Raw genomic sequence first — 27,570 nt, 5'->3', positions numbered from 1 at the left:
ATCTAATACAAATCCACTCTTATCAACAGTCCCTTCTTGACATTATTCATTCTCATTACACTATAAATGATCTAGAACAGTGTTTTTCAACCACTGTTCCGCGGTGTGCCTAGTGTGCCGTGGGAAAAATTGAAAAATTTGAAAGATTTTTTTAAAAAAGTCAAATTTTTGCCCACTAGGCAGGCGCCGGACTATGTCCACCCTATTTTCCATCCATCCTGGGTGGGGATCAGATCGGATGGGATCGGATGAGAGCGGACAGGCGGTCCGCTCTCATCTGATTCCCCATAGAGAGCAGCGGGGCTCTGACATCTCCCTCTCCGCACACAGTGGTGGTGTGCCTCGTGATTTTTTTCATGAAACAAGTGTGCCTTTGCCCAAAAAAGGTTGAAAAACACTGATCTAGAATACATTATTGTCTAGACACACACCAGAGCTATGCAGAGTGCCATGAATCCCACTAGCTGTGCTATTTATTTCTAAACTTCTGAGTATTTGAGCATCTTAGATGTTTTTTGTGCCATTCAGATCCAGGGAATGTGAACATATAAAGATTCAGCATGTTTGCTGCTAGTGTTCATCTGTTTCTTGTAGCACAGTTCTTACTTCCAGTTGATGTTCCAAACAGGTACCTAGTATTGAATCAAACAAATTCAGGTATGTGAATTAGATGTCATACTTTGTGGACAGTGTTATCAACACTGCTCTGAAATAGTGCCCCCAAAAGGCCAGTTTTAAAAAGCTGTTCCTATCACCTTTACTAAACAGGATGATTTTTTCAGTTTTCTAATTACCGTACTTCATTACTATTGTCATTGGTTTTTCAAAATGCACACACGTGCACAAGGGGCATAGATGAAAGGGAGGAAACAATAGGTTAAAGAATATCAAATTAGTAGTCCTTATGGCACACAATTTTTCATTTTTCAAATATTTACTAGGTTATATATGCTTGCCTTCCTGGGGAGATTAAGCTAGTGCCTCTGTTTGCTGGACCATCATTTAAAATGCTGTGAATGAAAAAGATTGGAAGGTAAGTCCATTTCTGAGCCTATCCTGTTAAGTATATTACCTTCTATTTCCTTTCCCGTCACCTATGCCAAGGTCAATTGAACATCACTCTCTGTTGTGAATCCATTAAAAGCAATTATATTCTTTCTGGAAAACTGCGCAGTTGTGATTGCACTATGGAATGAAGAATGCAGAGTAAGTAGAGATAAGGAACCCAGGCAAGCAAATAGTTCTCATGGCTACAGAGAGACACCTGAAAGCATGCTGGGACGTTATATATTTGCATTCAAGTTTAGGAACCCTGCTGTTTGTGTGAAGCTTCCAATGTAACTATCAGCCATTCCTTAGTTCCCAGTCCATATATCTCTCTAGGCTTTTTATTCTCCTATTTCCTTTTCCATGAGTCCCAGACCTAGAATAGCTGGGAATGGGCAAGCGGCGGCAACAGTGTAATGCGAGCGAATTCACATGGAAAATTGCCCCACTGACAGCATGTGCTTCCTGAGTCAGCATTACTGTTTCAGCTGATCACTTTGCCTTTCCCCAAAACTGGTCTGAAGTCCAGTGACCCAGGTGAGCGTGCAATCACCGACGGTAAACTGACTGGCAGGAAGGAAAGGCTGCGATAGAAGCGTGAGGGGAAGAGGAATGTGGACAGTAGAGGAAGAATAGGACGGGTCAAGGACAGACTTTGCCCCTGGCAATTACTAGCTGACGTGAGACCTCCTGGCGTCCTTCCCTTTGGGTCCCTATGAGGTAGTAATCGGAGGCTGTTTTCGCATTGCCCGTCCACTTCCCTTGCTCTCCTCCCCTCCAGTCTGTGGCAGCTCTTGTTGCATTTGTCGTGCAGGCCGCACTGGCTGTTGCTTGTTAGGAGAATTTGCTGCTGCCCCCCCCCCCCGCCGCCAAAGTCAGGCCTATGGTAAGAGCCGTGTGAAGCGGAAGACAATTAGGGGCTTATTAGTGTCCCGGGGAGACGTGTAACTTGTGTTGCTGGGACTTACCAAAACAGCGAGAGTCTTATGGGCAAGCTCCAGCCGAGAAAAGACTGAGGGATTGTCTCACCTAATTACGGGGAATGGGCCTCTTTGTGTTTGTGATTCGGTACGGTTGTCCGATCGCTTTTCTCCGGCTGCTGGCTCAGGCCGAGCTGGAAGTGTGCTAATTAGAAGAGAAATGGACGTAGTGATCCTGTCAGCTCTTGTTACCGGCGGGGACAAAGCAGAATATTATTCTGAGGCACTGTTTTGTGAGTGTCCCTCTCCCAGCTCTCATTAGGGGAAAAGGCGGGCGGCTGGGTGGGGAGGGAGGGAGGGGATCCTACCACATGGACGGGCTAATGGAGCCCAGGCACCGTTACTGTGCTAATTAACGGGCTCAGGCAAGGCCTTCGTCGACCAGCAGCCGCGGCCATTACACCCGGAGACTCCACCAACTGGCTAAGGTGAGAGGAAGTGCCTCCTCGACCAAGCTGAACGCCAGGTGCTCGGCCACGTTCCTGTTCTTAATAGGGTTGGATCCAGATGTTATTAGTTACTAGTTGTTGTTGTTATTATTATTTATTAAATTTGTATACCGCCCTATACCCATAGATTTCAGGGTGGTTCACAACATAAAATTCCAATATAAAAAAACACAACACAAAATACATAAAAACAAAGACAACCCAATAATCCCCCTTTCCGCAACACATTCTAAAAGGGGATCAGATGTCAATCAGACAAAGGCCTGGTTAAAAAGGCACCTTTTCACCTGGCGCCTAAAGGTGTATATTTGAACCTCCCTGGCCCCATTGAAATCAATGAGATAAGTTAGTGGTGGTGTACCTGAATTCCCATTGATTTCAGTGGAGCAAAAATGTCGACTTCCTTAGTCTTGATCCCGCTCTCAGTCCCAACAAGAGAACAGAAATGAGTTTTGTCCAAGTGAGCCTTGGGTGGGTTGTGTTAGACTCCAAAGTATTCAGCCTCAAAGTCTGAGCACAGCAGAACTACTTGATTCAGTTCCAGTTTCTTCGTGATGAATACAATCAGGCTACTTATACTTAACACATATTTCCAAGATGTGAAATGGGCATGAGGGTGACATAATGCCTTGCAGGTAGCAAGAGATTTTAGCCTCCAGCACATGAGCAGCTTTAATTGTTTTTTATTATGTAACATGGTCACTTACAGTTTGCCGAGAAAGAGGAAATGCATCATCACAGAGGAGGACAAAAAAAAAGGGAAACAGGTTTGTATAAACACTGCATATGCTAATTTCTGTGAATAAGTACAGATTCAGGAATAATTGCTGTTATTTTAATAGAAGTACAGTACATCTCACCAAAGTGACCAATTGAACTGTTTTATCTGCTATCCAGGTGTTAACAGTTGATTGACAAACTTCAAGACCTTCCATTCTTCCATCTTACTTTCTTTTTAGTTCTGGGAACCATTTATCTGCTAGAAAGATTATACTGGTCAGCAACAAATTTGTTGTCTGCGTTTTTTCAGCTGATTTAGGACAAATCTGATGTGCTGAATCCAAAAATCACATTGGTTTTGCTCAATCAGGTCAAGTTTTTGAGCTATGTCCACATGTCATTTTTTAACGTTTTTGTTCACATGTACGCTTGTGTGGAGCATTTTAGAAGAAGTTGGTGGGGGTAAAATGCCATGTCGAATAATTGTTTTGATTGGAAATGATTATTTTAATGACAAGAAGTATTCAGGTCCGATAGTTCTGGGTGATTATGTCGAAAAGGGATCAGTTTGAAGTCATAAAACCTCGAAATCTTCCATAAATTGATGCGGCAAAGCATAAAGTTGGGGGATCAAAACCCCTGGCTCACTCGAGTACACTGAAGGAGAACTATTAAGGGGTGAAGTATGTGCTGGAGAAAATTGGTTATGATCAGCATAAGTGGTTTATTTGTGTTGACCTGAAGATGGTAAACTTTTTGTTGGGACAACAGTCTGGCTTCACCAAGTACCCATGTTTTCTGTGCATGTGGGATAGTAGGGACCGTGCTCAGCATTACACGAAGAAGGACTGGCCTGTGCGGGAGGAATTGGTGCCTTGCAGAAAAAGGAACGTCATCAACGACCCTCTGGTGGACAGAGACAGAATACTCTTCCCACCGCTGCACATCAAGCTCGGCTTAATCAAGCAGTTCACCAAGGCTCTGGACAAGGATGGTGACTGCTTCACTTACTTGTGCCAGGCTTTTCCAGGATTGACCATGGAGAAGTTGAAAGCTGGCATCTTTGACGGATCTCAGATCCGTCAGCTCATCAAAGATCCAGAGTTCGGAAACTCAATGAACGAAGTGGAACTGGAAGCGTGGAACTCATTTGTTCTGGTAGTGAAGAACTTTCTTGGCAACAATAAGGCCAGAAACTACGCAGAACTTGTCAACAACATGCTGACTGCTTTCAGAAACCTGGGCTACAACATGAGCATCAAGATGCACTACCTATTTTCACATATGGACTGGTTTCTTGAGAACCTGGGTTCAATGAGTGACAAGCAGGGGGAGAGATTCCATCAGGACATGAAAGAGATGGAGACCAGGTATCAGGGTCGCTGGGACGCAGTCATGATGGTTGACTACTGTTGGACTCTGAAGAGAGACCTCCCTGCCACTGAGCATTCCAGGAGTTCCAAGAAACGGAAGTTCAAGCCCTGAAGTTTGAGAAATGGTGAAGCAACATGCAATTTACGTGTACTTACCTTTATCAATGCCCACCATTCAGTTTACAGTAATCGATGTTTCTATCAGGTAATCAATATATATTGTTGGAAAAAACATTTTTTTCTCTTAAAAACATATTTAGGATGATATGTGTTGTCAAAAATCAGCTGATAATGCCACAAAAATGTAATCGATTTTGTCACAAGATCTGATTTTTTTCAAATCAACATAGCACAAAAACCTGGCCTGATGGAGAAAAACGGATGCCATTTCCTGATTCAGCAGTGCAAAAATACCCTAAATCAGTTGTAGAAATCTAGACAACATTCAAAAAGTAAAAAATTGTTGCCCGGTGTAATCATTAAAGGACTCCTCCTTTGTGAAGTAGGATACATGAGCACCTTATGATAACATGGATTAGGATGTCTGTGACAAAGAACAAAATAGATCTACTGAACAGTGTCATAACCTTTTGGATTGCTCTCATGGTTAGAATAAGGGATCTCAGTAGTCCATGATGCTACACAGCTCAGAGTTTTAGCATCCTGATAATCTTGGCTATATTTATCTGAAATGTTTTTACAGATAAAGTTTCTATCCATTATGTTTAAAATGTGTGAATGTTGCCAATACAATTCACTTAAGTGTATGGGTATTAAAATGGCAAATGTGATTCAGTATACACAGATAGAAAGGGATGCAGCTGTGAAAAAGGTGAAATGCATGTTAGGGACCATTACGATAGGGATTGAAAAATAAAAATGCCTATGGTGAGACCATGCTTGGAATAATGTGTATTATTCTGGTCATCACTTTTCAAAAAGTTTATTAGTTTTTATATTGTGTTGATTTTATTGATTTAACATAATCATAAGTATAAGTGTCCAGGTCAAGGGAAGTAATGTGCCCACTCTAGTCTGCTTTGGTCAGACCTCACCTGGGGTACAGTGTCCACTTCCAGTCACCATAGTTTAAGAAGAATATTGACAAGCTCCTTGGAAGAAAGGTGATATATAAATGTAATCAATCAATCAATCAATCAATCAATCAAATATTGGAGGTGTTATCCTTCTGAATACCGGTTGCTGGGAATTGCAAATAGGAAGAGTACTGTTATCATAGAATCATAGAGTTGGAAGAGACCACAAGGACCATCAAGTCCAACCCCCTGCCAAGCAGGAAACACCATCAGAGCACTCCTGACATATGGTTGTCAAGCCTCTGCTTAAAGACCTCCAAAGAAGGAGACTCCACCACACTCCTTGGCAGCAAATTCCACTGTCGAACAGCTCTTACTGTCAGGAAGTTCTTCCTAATGTTTAGGTGGAGTCTTCTTTCTTGTAGTTTGGATCCATTGCTCCGTGTCCGCTTCTCTGGAGCAGCAGAAAACAACCTTTCTCCCTCCTCTATGTGACATCCTTTTATATATTTGAACATGGCTATCATATCACCCCTTAACCTCCTCTTCTCCAGGCTAAACATGCCCAGCTCCCTTAGCCGTTCCTCATAAGGCATTGTTTCCAGGCCTTTGACCATTTTGGTTGCCCTCCTCTGGACACGTTCCAGTTTGTCAGTGCCCTTCTTGAATTGTGGTGCCCAGAACTGGACACAGTACTCCAGGTGTGGTCTGACCAGAGCAGAATACAGTGACACTATTACTTCCCTTGATCTAGATGCTATACTCCTATTGATGCCAGTGGCGTAGCGTGGGGGGTGCAGGGGGGGCCGGGCGCAACATCTGGGGATTAGGGTTAGGGGGCGCAAATCCATGGGTTAGGGGGCGCAAATCCACGGGTTAGGGGGCGCAAATTACTTGCCTTGCCCCGGGTGCTAACAACCCACGCTACGCCACTGATTGATGCAGCCCAGAATTGCTTGGGTCCTGCTTGCAGGCATCTGGTTGACCACTGTGTTGAATAGAATAGGCTTTTGGTCTGTTCCAGCATAGCTCTTCTTATGTTTTCAGTCACAGAAAACAGGAGGAAAATGGGAGGAACTAAGATTGCCAGCGCATTGCTCTGCATTTCTTAACACTAGCTGAAGTCAAATAACTTATGCAAATTATATTTAATATTATTTTTCAAAATATGTACTATTGTTGCTTATTAATCATATCCTGCATATGTCCCAATGAGATGTACAAAATAACAGAAAATGTTTAGGTTGCAAAATGGAGCCTGGCATAGATTTTTGGTTACATTAGTTACAAATGTTGAGTCTTCTCATGTAAAGGACACAAAAGCCCATCCATGTTTTCTTTTCTTTTTAGTTCTAGGAACCATTTATCATCAACCATTATGTAGCATGACTCACAGGTTTTTTAAGATCGGACACCAAAAATATTTGTGGGTAAAGATCAACATATGCCAGCGTCCACAAAAATATAGCTGCCATATAATATCAATTTGTAAGTGATCTGCTTTTGGACACTTAATGCTCAGCTCCTGGATTATATCTGGAAATGCCATGAGTCAAGAACGTCTAGTTTCCAGGTTGTCAGCAGCTTGTCATTTCCGTTGCCCAGGCATTCATATTTGCCTCCTGAACTGTCCTCACACCTTTACTTTAAAAATAAAATTAAAGTAAAACCTTTAGCCACATGCATCAGGTTGCATCAAAGGCAGGAGCTTGCGCATCTGTGTCTTCATTTTTATCATACCTTTATATCTATTGGGATGCGAATAGATGCTAGGTGATGATATATTTATTATATATTATCCTTCCTTCCTCACGTTTGTGAGTTCAACAGAGTGCCATCCCTTTGTAGCTTAAAAGGGAAGCTTAAATAGGCTAGTTTTTGCCTTTTAATTTAAGTAATCCAGGATGCCTTAAGGCAGACTGCATTTTCTTGGTTCTTCCCCTTAAAGCAATAATCATACAGATAGTCTTGTAAAAGGTAAAAATAACATTTACTCAGAATACTTGCTGAAGAGTAACAGATTAATCAACTTTGTTCGGGCAGGTTTATAATGATAATTCAGTTACAAAATTATACTTTAGTCTAGTTTAAAATGGAGTCTGAGCATTGGAGCTCGGACTCAGCAGATGTTCTCACATTTCTTACTTGGTGGAAAGCGATGAGGAAGAGACGAAAAAGAGAACGTGCCCAGGCAGGTAAGAGAATACCGGTATATATAGCTCCTGTCAGGGCACAGTGGAAGTGTCTCTCACAGAGTTCTCTCTTGCAAACTTACAGGAAAACTCTATGATCTTCAGCTCCTATCATGCGCCTGTCTGGCAAAACATGAACTGTTGGTTTTTGACTGCATTTTAAATATCCCACAATATGCTGTCTTTCCTCCATTCTGAAACAGGCAGCAGCATACATACTATTCCCAGGAGGTTCCAATTCTAGGCACAAAGCAGACGTAGACCTGCTTAGCTTCAGCAATGTAGTTATTTTGCATTTCCTCAGACTGAATTATTTCATTGCAACAGTCAGTGCTATGGAGTATTGCATCCCCAAGGAAAACCAAGCAGGGGTGGGAAGCATGTGACTGCAAAAAGCTATCCTCCCCCGCTCCCCAATCTGAGGAGTGGACAAACACAGGAGATTTGGGAGGCTGCTAAGGTAGCAGGGTTGTGTGATGTCATAGGACAATATGTCCTTTTTGAAACCTAAAGGTGCTCTGGGAACAAGAAGGAGGAAATAGGCACTCATTGATTTATTAATTCTTCATGCTTCCCTGGTCCGTATCGTTAAAGCTATGGTTTTCCCAGTAGTGATGTATGGAAGTGAGAGCTGGACCATAAAGAAGGCTGATCGCCGAAGAATTGATGCTTTTGAATTATGGTGTTGGAGGAGACTCTTGAGAGTCCCATGGACTGCAAGAAGATCAAACTTCTCCATTCTTAAGGAAATCAGCCCTGAGTGCTCACTGGAAGGACAGATCTTGAAGCTGAGGCTCCAATACTTTGTCTACCTCATGAGAAGAGAAGACTCCCTGGAAAAGACCCTGATGTTGTGAAAGATTGAGGGCACAAGGAGAAGGGGACGACAGAGGAGGAGATGGTTGGACAGTGTTCTCAAAGCTACCAGCATGAGTCTGACCAAACTGTGGGAGGCAGTGGAAGACAGGAGTGCCTGGAGTGCTCTGGTCCATGGGGTCATGAAGGGTCGGGACACAACTAAACAACAACAACAAAAATGTTTAGGATGGTTTGGATTTACTGTTTTATTATATCCAGTAAATCTAAAGTTTTAGGGACGCAGGCGGCGCTGTGGGTTAAACCACAGAGCCTAGGACTTGCCAATCAGAAGGTCGGCAGTTCGAATCCCCGCAATGGGGTGAGCTCCTGTTGCTCGGTTCCTGCTCCTGCCAACCTAGCAGTTTGAAAGCATGTCAAAGTGCATGTAGATAAATAGGTACCGCTCTGGCGGGAAGGTAAACAGCGTTTCCGTGCGCTACTCTGGTTCACCAGAAGCGACTTAGTCATGCTGGCCACATGACCTGGAAGCTCCCTCGGCCAATAAAACGAGATGACCGCTGCAACCTCAGAGTCGGTCACAACTGGACCTAATGGTCAGGGGTCCCTTTACCTTTACCTTTAAATCTAAAGTTTAGCAAATATGTAGCTCCTAGGACATGTGTTATTTGCAGGGAGGAAGGGTACAAGGAACAAACTAGAAAGGTGAAACTTGCTGCTTTGACACTGGAAGAGTGCAGCCAGTGGAATTCCAGAAGACTGAGGATGACCTGGATCTCTTAGCTAAACACAAGGGCAGCAGAAATGGAATTTATATCAATAACAACATAATCTACTTAGAAGTTTGTTAATCATTTTTGCTGTTAGCTTTTCTTATAAGCATAAGAACATCTTGCTATAATTATAGAACACATTGATGACATCTCATTTGGAGCAACCAGAATGTATTTGATAGCATCTCTCCACCCCCCGCAAAATGCGCGTGCACACCTACCCACTCCACAACTGGTTTTGTAGATATGGAAAATTGTATTATTTGATAATTCAATTTAGTTTTGATCATGTATTTTAAACAATTCATCCAGACTACTGTACTTTACCTAACGGCTATTTTCATATGCTTCTTTCCTTTTCCTTCAGCTTGTGGCTTGGATCACTTGCTCAAATTTTCTGAAGTTCTTAATTCTCCTTGTGGCATTCTTTGATCAAGATTCTGACAATTGTTCTATGGGAAGCTGGTGAGCTGATGGTCCTACTTTGCACCTTCACTAGGCAGCTGGATGAAAACTGTGATCACTGATTTGTTGTTGTTAATTGTGTCTGACTCTTCATGACCCCATGGAACAGAGCACACCAGGTACTTCTGTCTTCCACTGCCTCCCACAGTTTGGTCAAACTCATGTTAATAATAATAATAATACATTTATTGTCATTGTACAACCTGTGTACAATGAAAATAAACGAGCCTCCCTTCCCCTCCCAAACACTCAGTCTTGTTGCACTCTGTGTGCTTATCAAACAACACACCACCTCGCAAGTCAATTTTGCTATGTTATTTTCCATTCAACAGCCTAACAGCCCACGGATAGAAGCTATTTTTTAGCCTGTTGGTACAGCTGATTATACTTCTATATCTCCTGCCCGAGGGTAGATTAAAGAGGTGATGGCCAGGGTGTGAGTCATCACTGAGAATTTTTCTCGCTCTCCTAAGGCAACAATCCCTTGCGATGTCATCTAGGGGACTCAAGGGACAGCCCATGATATCATGTGCTATATTTACCACCTTCTGTAGAGACTTTCTGTCCGTGGCTGTTAGTAGCTTTGAGAACACTGTCCAACTATCTCATCCTCTGTCATCCCCTTCTCCTTGTGCCCTCAATCTTTCCCAACATCAGGGTCTTTTCCAGGGAGTCTTCTCTTCTCATGAGGTGGCCAAAGTATTGGAGCCTCAGCTTCAGGACCTGTCCTTCCAGTGAGCGCTCGGGGCTGATTTCCTTAAGAATGGAGAGGTTTGATCTTCTTGCAGTCCATGGGACTCTCAAGAGTCTCCTCCAGCACCATAATCCAAAAGCATCAATTCTTTGGCAATCAGGCTTCTTTATGGTCCAGCTTTCCTTGCAAACCACTTCAACATCAGAACCACGGAAACAAAGGTCATAGCAGCATTTTAAAATCAGTCCCTTTAAGGGTTCAAGAATAGGATTGGAGGGGGTCGTTATAAAGTATACCTTGAGCATAAGGCTGTTGCAGTCTAACCTGGAGAAGAAGAAGCATATGAAACCCTTCTGTGAGATTGTGCCACCACCAAATAAGGTCAGAATGGCAGGCTTAATGGTTTCTCTTGTATCAGTATATTTAGAAAAAGCATCAAGGGTCTTGGGGCACCTTAAAGACGAACACTTTTTATGGCATAAGCTTTCATTGGCTACAGTCTATAGTCTAACTTTACAAATCTGGTGCCCTCCATAAATTTTGGCCTGCAACTCCCATCAATCCAGGCTAGCATGGCTGTGCTGACTGTCAATGGTGGGAATTGTAATCCAAAACATCTTGAAGGCAGTAGTAGAATGCCTACCAGCCTCACAAGAAGAGCACCATCTCTGCAACTTGTATATCTTGATGCAGAAGAGAATACAAGGCTGCTCTTCATTGTACCTATATGAGATGTACTCCCCTATTAACATGATTTATGTTCTCACCGGTGTTCCTTTGCCCTAGTTTGGAGAGCATCTGTTTTGATCCAGCTGTGACTGTGCCTTGTAGACATTCCAGTCCTCCTTCATTCCAAGCTCAGGTGCATCCCCACGTAATTCTCTTGTAATCTCCAAAGCAAGCAAGAACCGAGTCAATGAGCTAAGGCCAATAAGTTAAAATCTCTTTGGGGACTGCTTCCTGCTTCCCTCGATTTGTGTCCCTCCTGCCCCACAACACTTATTTTTCCCTCTAGTAAGCTTTATGCCTCTCCCCCCTCCACGGAACTGTTCTCCAGCAATGCATGCAGGTGAATTCCCGCAGTTCCACCGTGCTTGAGAGGAACAAGTAGGCACAAGCACGAGAAGGAAGGGGGGGAGGGGAGATCGCACATCACCTGACCCCCTTCAGCCAATTCACTGAGACAAGACGTCAAATTAATGAGCCCTCAGGACCGTAATTAGCTGTCAATTACCTCAAATTAATCAACTCCTCGCCTAATTAAGCATTATCGGCAGGTGGGCAAAAAACGGGCCATTGTGTGAGAGCCATGAGAAAAGCATGGCTGGCAAACTTGGTTAGTATCAGCAGCGCATTCCCTGCCTCACTGCACCACAGACACCAGGACAGCCAGGAACTTCTTAAAGGCACACAGACCCCTTCGGTCGGCCACCACCACCCCACACTTCCTTCCTTCAACCCCCCCAGAGTCTCTGGATGCAACCTAAGGCAGTTGGGAGAAGATGCATTGGCTGAAGGTGATGCTGTGGTAGGACTTCTTGTGCCTTCACTGAGATGCCACCAAAAGGTGAACCTGTAAAGCATATCTGCCCTATAGTTGTAGTCCAGTATGCCCAGTCTGGGCAACTGGATGTGCAGGGTCTTATCTGGCTTGTGTGGTTGAATGCATGGTTTTGCTCAGTCCCTGATGGGTGAGAAAGACTCCTGCCTGGAAGCTTGAAGAACTATTGCCAGTCAGTGTTGACAAAACTGAACTAAATGGATCAGTGGTGTGACCTGGTATAAGGTAGTGTCCTATGTTCATATGTTTGTGATTATCATCACCCATCCAGCAATGTTTCCCTACACCGCCACATTGGGTTTTCAAAGTCTGAACTTAGGCAGTTCAGGCAGACATGAGGAACCTTCATTCATGAGTGCAGTAAATGCTTTGTTGTTGTTGTTATTTAGTCATGTCCGACTCTTTGTGACCCCATGGACCAGAGCACGCCAGGCACTCCTGTCTTCCACTGCCTCCCGCAGTTTGGTCAGGCTCATGTTTGTAGCTTCGAGAACACTGACCAACCATATCGTCCTCTGTCGTCCCCTTCTCCTTGTGCCCTCCATCTTTCCCAACATCAGGGTCTTTTCCAGGGAGTCTTCTCTTCTTATGAGGTGGCCAAAGTACTGGAGCCTCAGCTTCAGGATCTGGCTACCTTGGGGGGGGGGGAAACCATAAGCATGAATGGTTTGCATTCGATCTATAGACTTGGGAGTTTTGTTTACTTATTTATTTAATCTGTATACTGCCCTTCATCTGAGGATCACAGGGCAGTTTACAGTATCAAAATGCCACCTGGAATGACTCAACAAGCTCCCTTTTAGCTTGTTCTTTTTGTATCTTTCCCTCTTTTTCACTTAGGTCAAAGACATTATTTGAAAGGAAATTAAAATTATGTTGCCTCAGTTTTTGTTTTTAAAAGGATACAGGATTTCATAGAAAGAGAAAAACAATTCCTAGGCACTGGAAATGGTTTCTTGCCAGGCATACAAATTCCTCATTATATAATTGGTTTGCATCAAGTTTCGCCCTGAGTAGAAAAACCAGGAGAACAAACCCAAATAAGGTGTTTCATAAATGATCTTGTAAACTTCTTAAGCAGCTAGTGAAGAACAACTCAAGAGAAAATAGAATCACTTTAAATCACATATATTGCAAAAAACATTAAAATGAAAGGCTTTGATTATGTCTCAAAATCCATTTTTGTGTAGCCAGATTATCACCCGGTGCGTTGGATTTGCACTGCATTAGTGATGATCAAGATTAGATCAGAATCCCCAGATAACAGACTGGAGTACACAGGATGTCAATTTGTGACATCATAGCAATAGTAGTAAAAATCACCACATTTACTGAAGAAGCGCTAGGTCAAGAATGATCTCAAAAAGAAATGGTTGGAACGCAATGTCTTGTACAGTAATGTCCTACACCCAACCCTATCATTAGGCAGATTAAAGTGGCTGCCTTGGGCAATTGGTTTTGGGTGTCATGAATGTTCATTAAAATGTTAATTATTAAATTTATTATTGCTGTAATTTTACTGCCAAGGAAAGCAAATGCACAGTGGAATATTATTATTATTATTATTTATTATTATTTATTATTATTATTATTATTATTATTATTATTATTATTATTATTATTACTAATACTAATGCTATATTTATATTCTGCCTTTTCCCTTAACAGGACCCCTGACTAATAAAAACAAGAATCACAAAAAATAGAAAAACAACCATTCGATAACAATTAAACATTAATAGAATTAAAACTCTCCCTCCTCCCTTTCCCTCTCTATGATTTCTTTAAGACATATAAATAATTGCAATAAAAACTGCACGACACCACCTTTTCATTTAACACAGTCAATTCCTATATTCTGTTTTGGGGCCAAAATAACTTGACCAGCCATTCCTCAGAGTTTTCATTTTATCAGGATTCAGCTTCAGCCTGGTGCTTGGTGTCATCAGCATACATATGGCACAGAATTCCAAAACCCCTATGACCTCTCCCTGCAGCTTCATATAGTTGTTAAACAGCCTGGGATATAAGATACAACCTTGTAGTAACTCATAGCTTAATTGCTGTGGGGCAGAGCAGAATTCTCCCATTGTGCCATTATGGGTTTGTGGGTGCCAAGTACCTGTATGCCCTGGACCCAGCAAGTGTTAGAAGCAAATTAGGCCCACCTAGTTTCCTGTGTTTGGGTTGTGGGCCATTAAGAGAACAAAGGATAGATTAAGAGAATATGGGTCTAGGAAGGTCCTGCAAGAGAAATCATGCTTCCACTTCTTTCAAGGCAGCAGGCACCACCTACTGTCACAAGGAGCCTTCATAAGGAAACTCTTTCCAGACGAAAAACTCTGAGCAGTGTTAGAAACTGGGATAGAAAAGCTAGGAGCCAAATGGCTTCTGGGACCTGGGTTGTGGGCACCAAAACAGAATGTCTAGTCGCCACTTGGGGGTGTGTGGCGGCAACATTTTATAAATTATTTTGATAAATATGAATTAATACTCAATTCACATTAGTGACACATTTTTAGCAGAAATTGTTAATACATGTTTAATGTGGTGTTTACATTAAAAATATAGGTACCCTACTTCAGTTTTCAAAACACTCTACCCTTTATCATTAAACTCCTTAGCATATTGTCTATCCTTAAAATATACTTCAAGGTTTCAAAGCACATACATTTCAGCAATTCTTGAGTGTCAGCCAGGTGCAAAAAAGGGCACCCACCCTTTTGGAGATGCTCACAAATGGAGAATATTTAGGCGCAAAATGCGCCTGGCACCCTGCTAATTTCGAACCCTGACCGTGAGAGGGGAGAGACTTCCTTCTGTCCATCAAGCAATTGCTTTTTCCACCTGCCTTGCCCCACCCTTAAGCCTTCATAAGGGAGCTGTTTCCAAAGGAAGAACTGTTAAGGGGTGACAGAATTTGTCATCATGAGGTAGTGATTATGGACACAAAATTTCAGTATTTATACCCAATTTGACAGTTTCAGCATTTAGAACCTCCTATGACGACTTGAATGAGAGACAGAAAGCTCACCCAGGCCCCTTTTGTCAACTTCAAAAAGAGCTGGTGAATTTTTGATCCCCACATGACTGATAAGTGTTAGAAGGAGGAGGTGGACTGGGTGGGTCCAGGGAATAATGGTTTGATTTATTATATTCCTAAGCCACCTTTCATTCAAGTGTATTGCAAAGCGGCTTACAAACAATAAATAACAACATAATAGAACATCACAAATACAGCATACATCAAATAGAATAATTAACAAATCATCAGTAAAACTATTTCACACCATCAGTAAAGCAAATGCAATCTATAAATCACTATTAAGAAAACAACTAAGAAAAAGGCTAAGCAGCGCAAATACAACAAAAGTCATATAGGATTCACAATGTAGTACAGCATCCGTAATCTATAAAACAATATTAACAACATTAACAAAATAGTAACCAAAAAATAAACTTTTTTTTTTTAGTTTATTTGGAGGTGGGGCAACACAGGTGAAGCCGGTCACCAAGGTTTGCTCTTGGTTGACAACTTATGGTTTGCCTTGAGGTGACAAGCCACAAGTCCAGGTTCAGATGACAAACTATAGCTAAGCTTGTACCAGCCCAGCAGCAGTGGGACTGGAGGAGGAAAAAAGTGGCCGTAATCTCTCTAGGGTACCACATGCTTGTGGGGTCACCGTAAGCTGTGTTTTAGTTTAGCATTACATGCAAAGTGAGCCATTTTGGGATGAAGGGTGGGATATAAATTCAATAAATGATCATAAAACAATTTGGTTGGAGGTTAACTACCAGCTCCACAGCAAATTAAAACTGTCACACTGTTAATTTTTTAAGGCGGCAGTGGGGGGATTCTGGCCCACAGCAGGGGTACTAATTTGGCCTGCTAAGCCATTTTCTCCAAGCCATGTCCCTCTAACATGATGTCAGGTGAGGGACAGGTAAGATCATGGCTGCAAAAATAAGAATTAGGAACCTTTAAGTGCTCTCACAATTGCTGATTAGCAAGCAGGACTTGCAGTGCCTTTTAAATTTGGTGCCAAATACAAACCTCACTGGGACTAGATCAGATATACTGAATAGAGCTGATCCTGCTTTTGCAGGGACCTTCTTTTGAGACAATACTAAAACTGTCAGTATGAGAGCACTTGGGGAAAGTGTGGGAGTAGAAGGGAGGAAACTGGGAGACGGGGTGGAAACTTATGACTAGACAAAGCAAAAGATGGTTGAAATAATTATGCAGCTGTTTAATAGGTAATTAAAAGCTCACATAGAAGAGGATGGAAATTTTGCAGTAACTATTTATTTGCAAATGACACACACTGAGCATGAAGGAGCAGCAAGTACCCAGTCAAACAGTGCTAGTAAAGAAGAATCAGTTCTGCCAAAAGCAAATAGCATCCACATTGAGCCCCCAGCCCAAGCACATCATGTGTGTCCCAGCTCAGTGGCCCACCAGATCCCACTGTTCACCGCAAGATTATCTATCAAAGGTAACTGAGTAAGGATCGTGTTAGCCCTAAAATATCAACTAGCCATTGGCAAGCAAAGGAGGAAAACAAGAGAGGCATCTCAGATCATGAACAAGTCTTCCTTTTCTGGACCTGAGCATTAGAAATATTCCAGCCTCTCTGAGCATCTAGCAAGCCAGTCTTGGGTTATCATCAGCCAGCTTTAGTTTTCTCGGTAACAGAAAGCATGCTGAGTTCAATATCCTTGGGATCTGACACAAATACTGTGATATTCTCCCTACTCCTCTCACCCCTGTCATGCGGATGAACAGTATGTAATGCTGCAGTTTCATACCACAGAAGTTCAGTGCTTAATCTGTAAAACAATAAGATCCAGGGCTCAAGTATGCTTGGAAGCCAGACCCTCTGACTTGACCCCAATTACAGGTGTGCAAGTTACAGCTACTCAGTACTAGTGACACTGGGAACATATACTGAGTCTGACCATTGGTTCATCTAGTTCAAAATTTCCTACACTGACTGGCAGTGGCTCTCCAGGGCTTTGCATCCCCTTAAAGGTACTTTGCATGTGCCCAGAATCTCTCTTTAGCACCCGATCCCTGGCACTGAAAACATTTTCCAAAGAAACTAAGCCCTGCCGTTTTCCCAAAGGAACATCCAGGAATATGGTCTAATCCCACGCTTTGCATGTAAGTGCAGTTTAAAAGGGCAACCTGGACTGCGGAGGAAGCACAGATTTCAACAAGTGGGAACTGGACACGGAAGCCCTCCCTGTCAAAGGCCATATGGACCAAGTCTGCAAGAAGGCCACTGAAACCCACAAATATGGTAAATGATGTTGACAGGAAGCTATACATTTTGCTGGCAAGAGATGAGAAGGCTCTAGGCACGTGTGAGATAAATCTAAGGGGGCAGCGGATCTTGTTAGGTCCTCACCCCGCCCTCCGTTGCCTTGAGACCCCCAACCTTAAGACCTCCCCCTCCCCAAAGGTGTCCTGCCCCCTCTCTTTATGTTTTAATTACTGCCCATTTTAATCTTGATTTGCATGCCGATCTCTCAGAAGTGGGCCATGCCTGGTCTCTCCAAAGCTCTTGTCAGCAACTCCCCCAATAATACACAGGAGGTGGGTGGTGGGGGGAGGCTTAAGGAGCAAATCACTTGCATGTTAATGAGACTGTTTGCTGGAGTCAAGAGAGAAAACAGCAAACAAACAAATGGACTGAATTCCAGCGGCAGCTGTTTGCTCCTTAATCTCGGCTCGTCAGAGGCTGCCCTTTGATGGGACACAATCTACACAAACGATTGTGCTAAATCTTCTAATCTACGTCCTCATTATTACATCCCTTCTTACGCATGTAAATCAGGGACAAACTCATTTTAATATGTAGATAGATTATGGGAGGGGAGGGGAAAGGGGAGCTACTAATGGTGTCTGTGAGTCAGAGCCTAAAAAAAGGGGGGGTAGTAATAAGGAGATTGGTGGGGAGGAAAGGGGGGGTCTGTCTGTGGAAAGCCACCAGGAGGAAAAGTGGAGGGCTTGTTGATGGCCCAAGAGGGAGAAGCTTAAGGGGGGAGGCCTCTGTCACTCTACCGGAGGGGGCCAATAAAGCGAGCAGCACTTCAGAAAGAAGTGCAATTCAATTAAACAGAGCGTGACAAGCTTTGTTAGAAAGGGGGGGGGGCGGGAGCACACTGCAAAATAAAATGAGAGTTAACTATCCGGATTAAGTTTAAAGCAGCCACAACAATGAAACTACAGAGCACACCAGGGAGCGACTCCTTCCGAAAGGAGTACAGACGAATACAGAACAGGCAGGTAGCAAGGAGCCCTATAGAGCATGCTGCTGGTGCAGTGCAATAACAGGAAGAATTTGCAATCTCAAAAATAGGATCTTGTGGCACAGTGAGTGGGGCCTCTTATCATTTAGTGGGCTGTGCAGAAATACTGCTGTTGAATGGTAAGGGACAGAGAGGCTGCAATAACCAAAAATAGAGCAATAATAACGCCGACCAAAAGAGACTTTTACAATGTTATCTGTAGCAGTTTATTCTCACTTGCTTCCCAGCACGGAGCAATAACTACTTCTGTTGCCTTGGCAGTTCAGGGTGAGCATACAACGACCCAGAGGCCTCAAAGCGTGGGCAGCGCAGCCCTGCATTGTGACCTTAGTAGTAGAATCCTAGAATTGTAGAATTGGAAGGGACTATGAGGGTCATCTAGTCCCACCCCCTGCAATACAGGGATCATTTGCCCAACATGGGGCTTGAACTCTCAACCCTGAAATTAAGAGGTTCATGCTGTACCGACTGAACTACACCTAGTAACTAAACTAGGTTGCGTGAACAACCCTGAAGTGAAGTAGTTACCATGGGGGAAATCACTGACAGCGTGATATCTGAACAACAACAAAAATGTAGCCAATCAATTCTGAAATGTATATGTATACATTACCATGCATAAAGTAGGATATACACTTTACCATGGATTACAGTTGGGTTTGGTTTATAGCACATATTCACATTCAGTGCAAAGGAAAATAAAGGAGGAAGCAATAAGGAGATCTGTTTTTCATGTGAGTGTGATAACAAAACACCTAAGGACCCGAAAACAAACTGAATGCTAATTTAATAAAAGTTTGTACACTTAGTTGTTGAAGAGTTGCTAAGGGACTAACTGGGCAATGTAAACATACCAGCAGGCCCATTTGTCGCATATCCTTAGTGTACTAAAGGAATTGATGATTAAATTTACTGAGCTTCTGGCAGCTCAAACTGTGTTTGGAAGAAGGACAGGTACAGCCCAGATCTAGGGAGAACTTCAGAGGGACAATGTGTTCCTACCTTGACGGCAGTAACAAATACCTAGCAGTATATTTTGCATTACTAACTCATGGAACCCTTTGAAAATTTGCTTTTCATGTGCAGAAATGTCATTGTTCTCATTCTTCATTTTCAGCTGCAAGAAGAAACCAACTGCGGCCAGCATCACCATAACACTTCCATGCTTCTTGAAATTGCTCGGGGTTTAGAGGGGCAGCAGGTGGCAGAGAGGTGAGCAAAGAAGGAATGAAGTAAATCTTGAGGTGTATGCTCTCTTAAATCTATTAAACTATCCTAAATGGAAACATTTATGTTTCACATTAATGCTCCAGTACTAAGCATAATTGCTCAGAAAGGTTTCAGTTTTATTTGCCTCTGAGTAAGCTTGTTTAGGGACGCGGGTGGCGCTGTGGGTTAAACCACAGAGCCTAGGACTTGCCAATCAGAAGGTCAGCGGTTCGAATCCCCGCGATGGGGTGAGCCCCTGTTGCTCGGTCCCTGCTCCTGCTAACCTAGCAGTTCAAAAGCACGTTAAAGTGCAAGTAGATAAATAGGTACCACTCCGGCAGGAAGGCAAACGGCGTTTCTGTGCGCTGCTCTGGTTCGCCAGAAGCGGTTTAGTCATGCTGGCCACATGACCCAGAAGCTGTACGCCGGCTCCCTCAGCCAATAAAGCGAGATGAGCGCCGCAACCCCATAGTCGGCCACGACTGGACCTAATGGTCAGGGGTCCCTTTACCTTGTTTAAGTTTGCAGCCTGACCAACGACATGATTTGAAGCACACTGTGCTATGGTCTTCTGCCAGCACATTGGGGACGAAGAGTGTTAGCATGGCAATTGGGGCAGGGGCATTTCCTCCCCTTGCCCCTTCCCCCGTGGTACAGCTTCCCCATTATACTACCCATAGAAGTGCCACAGTCTAAACTCTTGACAAGACTGAAATTACACTGACCTGTTTGAGGAAGTACTTTAGAGCATGTGATAAAATGGTTCCAGAAACCACCCCCGCTCATTTGTAATCTGAAGAGTGATTATTGAGACCGTAATGAAATTAATAAAAGAAAACAGTTGACAGTTTCCTGGAAATTCCCCTTCGTGATGAAGAGGCAAGCCAGTTTTCAGTGCAGATTTATATATATATATATATATATATATATATGCTTTCGTAGATTTTCACGGGTACAGGAATGCAGGTTTTGGTGTCTTCGGGTGTCTTCCCGTGTAAGAGTCGGGGTGTCTGTGCGACGTTTCGACGAGGTCTCACTCGTCATCTTCAGGCTGGTGCTTTCGGCTTCTTGTTACTGGAACAGAGCAGAATCTGGTGTTTGAGTTCCTATAAATACTGTTGAGGGGTGTGGTGTATAGCCTCCAACGTTCTGGGCAGAGAGGAAGTTCCTAGATTAGTGTGCCTTTTCTTCTTTTGTTCCTTAATTACTTGAGGGATATCTTGAGTGATTTCATGAGTGATATTCTGAATACCACTGGGTGGGTCATTAAGTGTAGATTAGTTGCTAAAGCTTTTGTGTCTTGACCTCTTGAGCTTGTGAAGAGTTTTTCTGAGAAGATGGCTGTGCTGCATTTAGTTGTGCTCTGGCTTGGCTTCGTGTATAGGGGCGAGCTGTGGTTTTGTGCCTTGTGCCAGTCAGATCTGTGTAGGGATTGCAGGGGGGTGCAGCATCCGGAGGTGCCACTATAGTTTGGCTACTGGATGGAGTCTGTAATATGTCTGTGGAGAGGGTCTGGGTTTGGGTCTGGTGTGGTTGATTGGTGACGGCGTTCTGTGTGCCTCTGGTTCTGGTGTCGGTTTTTGTGGGGAGGGCTAATTTCCAGATGTCTGGCAGGCGGGACGTGTCGTCACGCTTGTTCATGTTGTGAGGGTGTTTCTCTATCTCGATGGCTTCCATGATTATTCTCTTGTGGTGATGTTCCATGTTAAAGAGCAATTTGGAATCTGCAAAATTAATTTCGTGTCCTGTTTCTTTCATGTGTTGGAAAAGAGAGGAAGTTTTTTCTTCTTTTTTGACGGCATTCTTGTGTTCTGCGATACGTGCATTTATTCGTCTGTTTGTTTGTCCAATGTACGTGGCTGGGCAGACTTTGCAGGGTATTTCATAGACCCCTTGGTTTTCCAGCTGGATTTTGTCTTTTGGGTTTCTGAGGATATTGGCTATTTTTTGGTTGGTGCAGAAGGCTGTTTTGATATTGTGTTTATGGAGGATTTTGCTGATTTTGTCTGTAGTGCCCTTGATATAAGGAAGGAGGGCCATGCCATTGTTTTCTTCTGTGTCTTGGTTTTTGGGGGGTGTTTCTTTTTGGATTAGCTTCGTAACCCTGTTTTTCTGGTATCCATTGGCGATTAACACATTTGAGAGATTCTGTAACTCAGTTGTCAAGTGGTCTTTGTCAGCCAGGCGTTTGGTTCTGGAGATGAGAGTCTTGGCTACGGAGTTTATTTGTGCAGGGTGGTGGTGTGATTGTGCATGTAAGTAGCGGTTGGTGTGTGTTTTTTTCCGGTAGATAGTGTGTCCTAGGGAGCCATCAGGTTTTTTGTAGATTAGGACGTCAAGAAAGGGGAGTTGGTTGTTGTCTTCTATTTCCATAGTGAATTGTATTTTGGGGTGTAGGCTGTTGAGATGTGTGAGGAAGCTATCTAGTTTTTCTTTCCCGTGTGGCCAAATTACAAAGGTGTCGTCAACATATCTGAGCCAAAGTTTGGGTTTGTGTTCTGACTTGTCTAAAGCATTGGTTTCAAAGTGTTCCATGTACAAATTTGCGATGACCGGTGAGAGGGGTGATCCCATAGGTGCTCCTTCTATCTGTTTGTATCTTTGTCCATTGTGGATGAAGTACGTGTTGGTTAGGCAGTGGTTGGTCAGGTCCAGGATGTATTTGGGGGGGTTGTATTTGTTTTGAATGGCTGTCAAGGCTTCATTAATGGGCACTTGAGTGAAGAGAGATACAACATCGAAGCTCACAAGTAGGTCATCGGGATGTAGGTATTGCTTCTTTATTGTTTCTATGAACTGGAAGGAGTTAGTAACGTGTGAAGCGATGGATTCTGCATAGGGCTGAAGTTGCTTAGCGAGAAATTTAGCGAGATTTTGTAGAGGTGAGCCTATGGAGCTGACTATTGGTCTGAGTGGTGTTCCTTCTTTGTGTATCTTGGGGAGACCGTAGAGTTTGGGGCATCTGGAAGATTTTTCTCTGGGGATGATTCTTAGCTGGATTTCTTCACTGATAGGAGAGGCTTTTATTTTGGATTTGGTGGTTTTTTCCAGATAGGTGGTGGGATCTGTTTTTATAGGTTGGTAGGTAGGGTCTTGGAGTAGATTTGATAGTTTTGCTTGGTAGTCCGATGTGTTCATCACAACAGTGGCGTTGCCTTTGTCTGCTGGAAATTAGCCCTCCCCACAAAAACCGACACCAGAACCAGAGGCACACAGAACGCCGTCACCAATCAACCACACCAGACCCAAACCCAGACCCTCTCCACAGACATATTACAGACTCCATCCAGTAGCCAAACTATAGTGGCACCTCCGGATGCTGCACCCCCCTGCAATCCCTACACAGATCTGACTGGCACAAGGCACAAAACCACAGCTCGCCCCTATACACGAAGCCAAGCCAGAGCACAACTAAATGCAGCACAGCCATCTTCTCAGAAAAACTCTTCACAAGCTCTCCAAAGGTTTCAACTCTCCAAAAGGTTTTGTACTCTCCAAAGGTTTCAACTTTGCAGTCGCCCCGAGACGCATCCCCACGGAAAACATCATATGCGGAGTCGAAGCTAGCCTGACCAAAATCGACCCAGATGAAGCCAATAAAATCAGACTTGAAGTCACCAACATCCTCTGCTCCAGCAAACCACCCAGAAGCAATTTACACAAAGAAGAACAGAAAGCACTCACCAACCTGAGGAAAGACAACAACATAATCATTCTCCCAGCAGACAAAGGCAACGCCACTGTTGTGATGAACACATCGGACTACCAAGCAAAACTATCAAATCTACTCCAAGACCCTACCTACCAACCTATAAAAACAGATCCCACCACCTATCTGGAAAAAACCACCAAATCCAAAATAAAAGCCTCTCCTATCAGTGAAGAAATCCAGCTAAGAATCATCCCCAGAGAAAAATCTTCCAGATGCCCCAAACTCTACGGTCTCCCCAAGATACACAAAGAAGGAACACCACTCAGACCAATAGTCAGCTCCATAGGCTCACCTCTACAAAATCTCGCTAAATTTCTCGCTAAGCAACTTCAGCCCTATGCAGAATCCATCGCTTCACACGTTACTAACTCCTTCCAGTTCATAGAAACAATAAAGAAGCAATACCTACATCCCGATGACCTACTTGTGAGCTTCGATGTTGTATCTCTCTTCACTCAAGTGCCCATTAATGAAGCCTTGACAGCCATTCAAAACAAATACAACCCCCCCAAATACATCCTGGACCTGACCAACCACTGCCTAACCAACACGTACTTCATCCACAATGGACAAAGATACAAACAGATAGAAGGAGCACCTATGGGATCACCCCTCTCACCGGTCATCGCAAATTTGTACATGGAACACTTTGAAACCAATGCTTTAGACAAGTCAGAACACAAACCCAAACTTTGGCTCAGATATGTTGACGACACCTTTGTAATTTGGCCACACGGGAAAGAAAAACTAGATAGCTTCCTCACACATCTCAACAGCCTACACCCCAAAATACAATTCACTATGGAAATAGAAGACAACAACCAACTCCCCTTTCTTGACGTCCTAATCTACAAAAAACCTGATGGCTCCCTAGGACACACTATCTACCGGAAAAAAACACACACCAACCGCTACTTACATGCACAATCACACCACCACCCTGCACAAATAAACTCCGTAGCCAAGACTCTCATCTCCAGAACCAAACGCCTGGCTGACAAAGACCACTTGACAACTGAGTTACAGAATCTCTCAAATGTGTTAATCGCCAATGGATACCAGAAAAACAGGGTTACGAAGCTAATCCAAAAAGAAACACCCCCCAAAAACCAAGACACAGAAGAAAACAATGGCATGGCCCTCCTTCCTTATATCAAGGGCACTACAGACAAAATCAGCAAAATCCTCCATAAACACAATATCAAAACAGCCTTCTGCACCAACCAAAAAATAGCCAATATCCTCAGAAACCCAAAAGACAAAATCCAGCTGGAAAACCAAGGGGTCTATGAAATACCCTGCAAAGTCTGCCCAGCCACGTACATTGGACAAACAAACAGACGAATAAATGCACGTATCGCAGAACACAAGAATGCCGTCAAAAAAGAAGAAAAAACTTCCTCTCTTTTCCAACACATGAAAGAAACAGGACACGAAATTAATTTTGCAGATTCCAAATTGCTCTTTAACATGGAACATCACCACAAGAGAATAATCATGGAAGCCATCGAGATAGAGAAACACCCTCACAACATGAACAAGCGTGACGACACGTCCCGCCTGCCAGACATCTGGAAATTAGCCCTCCCCACAAAAACCGACACCAGAACCAGAGGCACACAGAACGCCGTCACCAATCAACCACACCAGACCCAAACCCAGACCCTCTCCACAGACATATTACAGACTCCATCCAGTAGCCAAACTATAGTGGCACCTCCGGATGCTGCACCCCCCTGCAATCCCTACACAGATCTGACTGGCACAAGGCACAAAACCACAGCTCGCCCCTATACACGAAGCCAAGCCAGAGCACAACTAAATGCAGCACAGCCATCTTCTCAGAAAAACTCTTCACAAGCTCAAGAGGTCAAGACACAAAAGCTTTAGCAACTAATCTACACTTAATGACCCACCCAGTGGTATTCAGAATATCACTCATGAAATCACTCAAGATATCCCTCAAGTAATTAAGGAACAAAAGAAGAAAAGGCACACTAATCTAGGAACTTCCTCTCTGCCCAGAACGTTGGAGGCTATACACCACACCCCTCAACAGTATTTATAGGAACTCAAACACCAGATTCTGCTCTGTTCCAGTAACAAGAAGCCGAAAGCACCAGCCTGAAGATGACGAGTGAGACCTCGTCGAAACGTCGCACAGACACCCCGACTCTTACACGGGAAGACACCCGAAGACACCAAAACCTGCATATATATATATATATATATATATATATATATATATATATATATATATGGTCTTTGGTACTGCAAGTGGATGCAGTGGAAACTTCGAAGAATAGTACAATGATTAATGTGGCATCAAGTAAGTCTCAGATAGAAGGGTCTTCAATGTAACAACTGTACAATTGGATCCTTCAAATGATATACAAGTTTCAAATATATCATTGTTGAACAAGGTGACCAAACAGATCATCGCTGTTCATCTTCAAGCAGTCCTGGATGAAATACAGATATTCTATTTTCATTGCAACCAGTTTTCAGACCATAGTTTTGGACTCTTTGGTTGCCCAGCTTTTGAGAACCTGATTTTTCCTCAACGTGGAAGGCTAAAATTGCTCCCTGGTAAATATTCAACCAGCTCTAGGTATTGCTTAAACACCATGTTGATGAACACCATTGTTGTGTCTTGGGGTACAGAGGGTTCCAGGCTACAAGAATGTGTGACTGTCTTGGGTACTTTGGAAAATCAAGTGGTTTTAGTCCTTTTTTAGTGCAGCAGTCATTATTTGTACATAAGCTCAATTGTTACAAAACTGTGATTCACACCAACTCCATTGATCCCAAAAATTAGCTTCCTTATCCTGAATCAGGCAGAGCTGGTCCATTTGGCTCAGTAATCTCTACACCAGGCTTCTTCCACCTCGGCCCTCCAGATGTTTCTGGCCTACAACTCCCATGATCCCTAGCTAGCAGGACCAGTGGTCAGGGATGATGGGAATTGTAGTCTCAAAACATCTGGAGGGCCGAGGTTGAGGAAGCCTGCTCAACACTGACTGGCAGCAGCTCAGACAGGGTTTTCTCCCAACCCTATCTGAAGATGTTGGGGATTGAATCTGGGATCATCTGCATGCAAATAAGTTGCTTTACCAATGTGATATAGCTCATAGGCATATTGATCCAAACCATAGGCTGCATACACACCACACATTTAAATATCCCCCCAAAGAATCACGGGAATTGTAGTTTACCCCCCACAGAGCCCTTAACAAACTACAGTTCCTGTGATTCCTGTTTTGGGGGGAGGATGTACTTTAAATGTTCTTCAAAGGTATGGTGGGTACACAACCATAGAAGCAAGGCTTTCTTCTACCCACAGGGAGGAAGAAAATGAAATCATTAAACAAATGAAATATAAATGAAGTTTGTGGCCTACAGTGGAGTCCAAGAAGAGGGCTGAGGTAGTTTGTTCACAATAAGTTGCCCCTGAAGCGTCTATCTTAAATTGAAAAATCACAAACTCAAAGATGGGCACTTTAAACCAAAAAGAAATGCCTCAATGTGACTTTCAATGAATATTTTCTTTCCTGTCTGGATTGTGCTGGTGTGAAATGCAACAAATATTTCTGCAGGTTTCAGATTATGCTGCACAGGGGGGCAGGTGATGCCTGTTTTAATTTTGGCAGCAAAGATTCGCTCTCTGCCCGTCTTCAGTAAATTTCTAGCCTCCAGACTAGATTCTGTGAAACATACACTAGAAATATATTGGACTCTTAACTTCCTGTTACTTTCCATTCACAGTAACAAATCCGCAATGATCCTGACAGCAAAGAGAGCCTCTTAAGTGCTATTTCTGTATTACATTTGGCAAGTGAAACTTGGCCTGCATGCTGTGATTATTGTCCAAACTCTTGCAAAATATGTCAGGCTGAAAAACGGAAAGTGATTTTGACTACTATGCAAGTCTGTGGCCTTATCCTAGGCCATAACCCTCAGTACTTAACGACTTCTGGACATGAGTGTAAGTATTTATGGTCTTCCTCCTCCCCTGAGAATGAAATTATATGTTTCTGTAACCCTCTTCCAATCCATAGATGTACATACATTCCAACCTTAACACCTATGTTACAACTGAGAAAATAGTTGAGGTGTTCCAGGTCCTTCTGTGGTCATGATTTATTGGATTATTGGTTTATTTTCTTACATTTGCACCCCGTCTTTCTTCCATTGTGGGGCTCAAGGCATCATATGGGCAGTTTCTAA

At 43.2% G+C, this 27,570-nt stretch overlaps 1 long non-coding RNA gene across 4 annotated transcripts; it reads left to right on the top strand.

Annotated features, from left to right (window-relative positions):
- Positions 1-1,270: 1,270 nt before the first annotated feature.
- Positions 1,271-27,234, top strand: LOC309538708. Of its 4 annotated transcripts, XR_014222303.1 has the most exons (4): positions 9,710-9,971; positions 17,282-17,410; positions 19,540-19,634; positions 27,109-27,234. It is a non-coding gene; the product is annotated as an uncharacterized lncRNA (long non-coding RNA). The 4 variants fall into 4 exon arrangements; XR_014222302.1 differs by lacking the exons at positions 9,710-9,971; positions 17,282-17,410 and adding an exon at positions 1,271-1,584; XR_014222304.1 differs by lacking the exons at positions 9,710-9,971; positions 17,282-17,410 and adding an exon at positions 18,817-19,018.
- Positions 27,235-27,570: the final 336 nt, after the last annotated feature.

The sequence above is a fragment of the Podarcis vaucheri genome (genome assembly GCF_965113315.1).
Source record: "Podarcis vaucheri genome assembly, chromosome: 1".
Classification (NCBI taxonomy): domain Eukaryota; kingdom Metazoa; phylum Chordata; class Lepidosauria; order Squamata; family Lacertidae; genus Podarcis; species Podarcis vaucheri.
The sequence above is the reverse complement of the archived record's forward strand: the minus strand, read 5'-3'. Positions and strand labels throughout refer to the sequence as shown.